This window comes from Bidens hawaiensis, unplaced genomic scaffold (assembly GCF_021521415.1).
Source record: "Bidens hawaiensis isolate Kalapana, Puna unplaced genomic scaffold, B.hawaiensis_p1.1 tig00002617_1, whole genome shotgun sequence".
NCBI classification, from domain to species: Eukaryota; Viridiplantae; Streptophyta; class Magnoliopsida; order Asterales; family Asteraceae; genus Bidens; species Bidens hawaiensis.
In genome coordinates this window covers 1,667,565-1,674,971 of record NW_027491142.1, presented here as the reverse complement: position 1 = coordinate 1,674,971, position 7,407 = coordinate 1,667,565, and the positions used below count along the sequence as shown (strand labels likewise).

At 33.4% G+C, this 7,407-nt stretch overlaps 1 pseudogene; it reads left to right on the top strand.

Moving 5' to 3' along the window:
• The first annotated feature begins 6,328 nt into the window (after positions 1–6,328).
• LOC143620569 (zinc-finger homeodomain protein 11 pseudogene) lies at positions 6,329–7,161 on the top strand (annotated as a pseudogene).
• The last annotated feature ends 246 nt before the right edge of the window (positions 7,162–7,407 follow it).

Sequence of the window (7,407 nt, the reverse complement as noted above, 5' to 3'; positions counted from 1 at the left end):
CCTTGGATATGTTTAAACACGTTGAATTCTCCATTTAAAGTGTCATTTTGACATTCCCTCATATTCAGAGTTCCTTCAAGCTTAGAATTCTAAGACATTTTCCTTTAAAGAGAACACTAAGTAATAATAATATTTTTTTTAGAAAACACTAAGTAAAAACAAAGACTAAGTTGTTTTTGGTCAACGAGTCAAAGTCAACGTTCAACAAGTCAAAGTCAATGGGCTAAAGTCAAACTAAATTAGTTTGAGTCAAAGTCAGACTCGATTAGTTTGAGTTAAGCTCAAACTTGTTTGATTAGTTTGAGTCAAACTCGATTAGTTTGAGTTAAACTCAAACTCGATTCGATTAGTTTGAGTTAAACTCAAACTCGATTAGTTTGAGTCAAAGTCAAACTCGATTAGTTTGAGTAACTTAAACATGATTCGATTAATTTGAGTTAAACTCAAACTCGATTAGTTTGAGTCAAACTAAAACTCGATTTGTTTGAGTCAAACTCAAACTCGATTACTTTGACTCAAACTCAAACTCTATTAGTTTGAGTTTAACTCAAACTCGATTCGATTAGTTTGAGTTAAACCCAAACTCAATTAGTATGAGTCAAAGTTAAACTCGATTAGTTTGAGTAAAACTCAAACTCGATTACTTTGAGTCAAACTCAAACTCGATTACTTTGAGTTAAACTCAAAATTGATTACTTTGACTCCAACTCAAACTCGATTACTTTGACTCAAACTCGATTACTTTGACTCAAACTCAAATTCGATTAGTTTGAGTCAAAGTCAAACTCGATTGGTTGACTAGTAATTCGATTGGTTGACTTTTGTTTTTGAAAGATAAAGCCCAAACTAACAAGAGAGTCTAAAGAACTTTAGACTAAAAACCAATAGATCGGCCTAGATTTGAGTTTTTAAACTAGATCTGAACCCGTACACGAAAACCAAAAACACCAAAAACTTACATTTGATGATTTTCGGGTATCTCTAGGATTTAAAGCACTCCAAAAGTAGTGAGTAACACGAAAAACAACCACAAATCTAACAAAAAACTAAGATTAAAACCCGAAAAGTTTGATCCAAAAACCATAAAATTTGGGCCGAAAGCTCTGATACCACTTGTAGTTCATATTTGGATGGATCTAACAACTTTACTCGGATCAATCCGTTTGTTAGCTAGCGAAAATCACTAATAACACTCGGATCTCGGATCTTAGTTTATATAAATACAAAAGAGAAAACAGTAGAAAAGTGAGAGTGTTTGGTGAGAGAGAAAAATCACTTTATTTCAAGTATGTGCTTTATTTAAAAGTGAAGATATAAGATTTGGTTGGTTACGTGGAAATGGGTTAAGTGACCCTTTATATAGGGACCACATTTCTCCAACTTTTACATTTCGTCCGTACAAAATAAACGTACTGAGGTACGTATTACACCGACTATTAGCAAATATAAATACATACACAATCCTAATATTAATATAGAATATTATCCCTATGTGGTAGCAAATATAAAGACTTTATGTTTGTTTGGTCGGTTTGGTTTCTATGTGGTCTATCGTTTTAATGTGGACTCTAAAGTCATTCTCTGGCCAGTCTGATTGTTACCGTATATGATGATCATGTATCTAAGACTACAAGGATTAGCATCGATTGTTGCAAGGCTCTGATTCTGAATTGTCGGTAGTGGTAAGGTCCTGTTGGTTGTCTTTAATATATATAATCTGTTTTTGAACTATTATAACCCATATTTGTTGTTTTGAATCCTTTGTAACCAGTGGCCCTTTGGTTAGTTTGGTTAATGACAGCTTTGATGATTACGTATCTGAGCTTACGATGATTACCATTGATCGTTGTGGGCTTTCGATTCGAAACTGGGTAATCCATTGGGTTAGGCAACAAGTTAGGCCCATAGTGAACGAATATCGATTTTATTCTGCAAGTTCTATGTGCTTTTAAATGTCAATTTGTTCATGGTTTCATCAATTTTTCTAATCTCTTTAATGGTTTGTAGTTTAAGGCTTTTAAGGTTGGTACTTCATGGTTTCTGCTAATTTGAGTTTTTATATGTTAGTACAAACGTTTTGCAAATTTTATGTTTTGTAAGATTAGTTCATATCTCTTTAGATTTTGATTTTAAGGTTAGTTCATGATTACAACATGTTTTGACCTTAAATCAAGGTTCATGCAAATTTGATTGTTTATGGGTTTTGTAAATCTGATCAGTTTCAAATATTGCAAGTTGTGACAAACTTGAAATTGTAGATTTTAACTTTATTTAATCTGGTTACCTTTAAATCGACCACCACCGCCCTTGCAACGTGAGGATTTCATAATACTAGTTATACCTAAAACTGAATGAAAAGGATTATGGTGTTTTATGGGCTTAGAAACATCACCTTTTATGTTTACAAAAAGGTGAAATTCAATAACCTTATATACATAATTAAGTGTATGAATTGTCAATGTATTCTTTTGTTGATTTTGAATTACTTTGACCTAAATTAGGGATACGAACCAAGATCTAGCCGCTAAAACGATACATCAATTCGATACACGAAACGAATAGGTTAAGGAATACTTTATTGAATAAGTCATAGTGAATACATTATGATGACTACATTATGTCTAGAGAGAATCCGACATGGTAACGACGTGTTGATAAATTAAGCACGGATCTCTACACTAAGGTGAATAGGAACTGCCTATATATAGGCATAGGCCCTATTCGTTAACATCTCTAACGAATGGGGTATTCTCATCACGAATGAGCTCCCATTCATTATATCTTCATAACGAATGAGGATTAACTTAACGAGTGAGCATCCATTCGTTATATATCCATAATGAATGAGCTCCTAACTTAACGAATAGCCTATTCTATAACGAATGGACTCATTCGCTATACAAACCATAACGAATGGCCATATTACATTAAACATAGAGACTATAATGTCTCTAACTTATTTGATCAACTACGGACAATAAATCATGCACTAACAGATGTTTTAAAAGTAATAAAAAGTGAAACAACTATTGTCAATTTGTTATTAGTCAAAAGTTAAAAAAATAATATTGATTAGTCTAATGATAAGTTTATTGAAAGTGGAAGGCACCATGTATAAGTTTTTTTAGGCTATAATATAACATTTAAAACCATTATAACTAATGAATAAGTGGTTGTTCAAAGTGAATTGAATAGTATTTGTTTCGTGGACCATATATAATTTGCATAATTTGTATGGAAATATGATAACTTTTATAACTATAATATAAATTGAAATAAAGTAACTATGGGTTTTAAATTTGCTTATTTGTTTGTCGAAAAAACAAAAGCCACTTTTGAAGAGCTTCGATTTAAAGCTTTTGAAATAGTTTTATCAAACATATTTTATCATTTAACAAATAAATAAGTACATAAACAAGTTTTAAAAGTTCATCTAAACATTCCGGTATATTAGTTCCACATATAATATTAAACATCTATATTAAAAGTATACAAAATATACATAGACAATTGAGTATTTCAACGGGAACCAATGGTTATTTAGGAGCCACGTATATTTAAATAATTATATATAGTTAATGCAACTTGGTACGATGTATTTGACTATTTGTACTTATTTTAGCCAACGTATAACTAAAAACTAAATTAATGATTTAATCAACTTTATTAGGTTATGCGTAGTGGAGAGACTACAAATTAAGGCGTTTTGCGTCGTGTGACGTCCAGTCAGTAAGAGGTGAGAATTTGTTTTTATGATGTAATGGTGTAAGGGCTACATATATATATATATATATATATATATATATATATATATATATCACATATTAATAAAATAATAATATTTTTTTCTTCTTCCACAATGACAAATTCCACCCGCCCCCTCCCCTTATCGCCCCAATAACGCCGGGGAGGGGGGGGGGTGTCTGTGGTGTTCTTCCACAATTTCTCCCCACTTCTCGCCCCATTACACTTAGCCTTGGGGCTTTAATAAGTTTTTGAAAATATTCATTTTCTTCTTTCTTTTTAATGACTAAATTTTTATATTTTACATGGCTTGAATTCATGACCTCTTATTTCAGATCTTAATCATTCCACCAAAGTGGGAATGCCTTTATTTTCTCCTTCTAGCTTATTATAATTTTTTAACGGCGAATTTCCTTTAACTGTTGTCGTACGTAGGTAGGACATGAATCTAAGATTTGCCGGAAAACTCAACCTGAACATCACCACCACTTGAATTCCACCGCTAACCATCACCACCTGAACACCACCATCGTCGCGGGAAACGCTATACATGTCAAAGATTTGCCTGATTCTTAATCGATAAGACCAACGAACAGTCTTTTGTTCCCATTGACGGTGCCCTAGTTCGCTGTCTAAGTGCTTGGGTGCTCATCGGATTTTCCTCAAACCACCGCTCATCACTATCACAGAGCTAGTGTAACCCTGTTCTTCTACCGCAGTTGACTTTAACGGTGGTTCTAGGTAGGGGTGTTCAAGAAATTTAAAATCCGAATAAAACCGAAATCCGAACCAAAACCGAAACCCAAATAAACTGATCCGAATTCTTATTCGGATATGATCGGATCAATCCGAATATCCGAATAACTAATTCGGATTCAGACTGGATTCGGATATGGAATTTTAAAAAATTCGGATTGTTCGGATTATTCGGATATCCGTTTAATCCAAATAAAAAACATGTTTATAGTGATATTTTCCAGTTTGGTATATTAATTAGACTATCATTTGAAGTTTAAACTTTAAATTTGTGTTAAGAGTAATTCGTATTTTCTGGTTTGTATTTTTATTGTGATTCTAAACTATTAAATGTCATGAACAAAAAATAGGAAAATTTTTTAGGCTTATATCGGATAATTTCGGATTTTCGGATATTATTCGAATCCGATCCGAATTGAATTCGGATAGATTCGGATCGGATAGGAATATTATTAATTCGGATCAGATCGGATTTCGGATAGGGTCCAAAAATTCTCAAATCCGAATAACCCGAACCGAATAACCCGAATAATTCGTTATCCGATCAGATGAACACCCCTAGTTCTAGGGTTACTGCAATCTCAATAATTTGAGCTTTTATCATAAAAAGTTTCTAAATGACCGATCTAAGGTTTGAGACAAAAAAGGTTAAGTAATCCGAGCAAAAGAGTTTTCGGCCAAAAACATTTTACCAGCGATTAGAGACTAACGGTTTACCAAACTGAACCGAACTATGCACACCCTAATCGTTAGTTGTGTGCATAGTTCGGTTCAGTTTGGTTATTTGCATTAACCAAATTAATCAATCGATTTTCGGTTAACCTGTTCAATTTGTTCGTTTAATTTTTCAGTTTTTAGTTTGGTTTGGTTGATAACCAGAATCAGATTTTCGCTAGATCTTTTACTTAAAAATACATTAAAATGGATGCATAAATAGTTAAATACATAAAATAAAGGTATAAATTAAATAGATGAAATGGACACACACATGAAATAAAGGTGTAGTACATGAAATGCTTATATACAACATAAAATAAATGAAATAAAGATATAAGAGCTATAAATATATATATAAATATATGAATAGTTTGGTTTGGTTAATTTTGGTGAACCAAAGGCACAAAATAACAAAGATAATCGATTTTTGATTATAGGTTAATTTTGATTCGATTTTATTAGTTTTCAGTTCAGTTAAAGATTTTATTATTACACACACCAGCGACATGAGTACAATAATAATGAAGGATGTAAAGACATTTATGATACTATAAAAAGAATAATATAAACTTTGAAATTGATATAATACTTTTCTTTTATATAAAGTTACTGCATATAGAAGAATAAATTTTCAAGTGAATATATCGTCAAACTTTACATAATAAAAAATAAACACAAAATCAATGTAAGAATAGTCTTTTGATCTTGCTCAAATAAAGATTTGAAAACATCTTAAGCAATTACAATTAGTATTTAATAAACCACACAAATAACATTAAAAATAATTACCTACGGATATACTTTTGTTTCTTTAAAAATAAAGTTAAATCAAGTACCATCTATTATTTGAGTGGAAGGCATGAATGTCCACATGGTGTATTATTAGATGATGTATAAATTCCCCACACTCCTCATAATCCAATATACTTTTAATTCATTTTGACCATACAATTATCTTCTTATCTTCATTTCTCACAAATCATCAAAATCCCATTTTTCCAAAACCCTAATAATTGACTTTTCTAATCACCATTTGAGCTTAAACATAAGATCAAAAGTTCAAAACCTTTGAATTTCGAGATTCTTTGTGTTTGAAGCTAAGCATCAACCTATGAACCTAAAACACCCCACCACCAACATCTCACACCATGAAAGTGAAACCCCACCCATTCCCCAACAACCAACCTAATATCCTTCCCAAATGGGAAACCATACAACCAGCTACCGTCGAACACTTCATGTGCGACGGTGACATACAGAATGCCTCAAGAACCATGCCGCCCACATAGGCGGCCACGCCTTGGACGGTTGCGGTGAGTACATGTCGGTTCCCACAGAACCGTCATCGTATAAATGTGCCGCATGCGGCTGCCACCGCAACTTTCACCGCCGGGAACCAATCGCCACCCGGTCCCACTTGATCGACTTCCACCGCCCTCGCCAAACCTCCACATCCACCTCCCCATCGCCACCAATATCACCATCTCCTCAACCAACAAACTACCAATATCCCAGACTACTTCTCTAACTCAAAACCGCATCAGACCATCAAAACCACACGGTGGCAACGCCTGAGCCCGTGGCGATGAAGATCAGTAGCAGGAAGCGGTTTCGAACAAAGTTTTCCCAGGATCAGAAAGACAAGATGTTTTCTTTTGCTGAGAAGGTAGGGTGGAAGATGAGTAGGTGTGATGATAAGATGGTTGCTGATTTTTGCAATGAGATTGGAATAAGAAGAGGAGTTTTTAAAGTTTGGATGCATAATAATAAAAACACTTTAGCCAAAAGAGAAAACGATACAACTGCTGCCACGGCTGCAGCTACCGCAACCCCTACCACGGGCACGGTCGTTGCAACAACCTTAGTACGTAGTAATGATACTTCTCATCAAGATCATGGGTCATCTTCTTCATCTTAACTTTGTAGTTTGTAATAATAATACCATACGTTATACCCATTTTAGGGTTAATTGAATTTCCCCAAATTACTAGTTATAATGATTAATTTGTTTATTATGTGTTATATTGAACGATTGATGGACCCTAGTATTTGCTGAGGAGTAATGAACACAACAAACTTGTCTGACAAAGAAATGAATTGCTATGAAACAAACAAGGGTAGTTGGCATTTAGAGCACTTTTGAGATTAACCCTAATATCTTTTCTTGCACTCATCTAATCATTGTTTGTT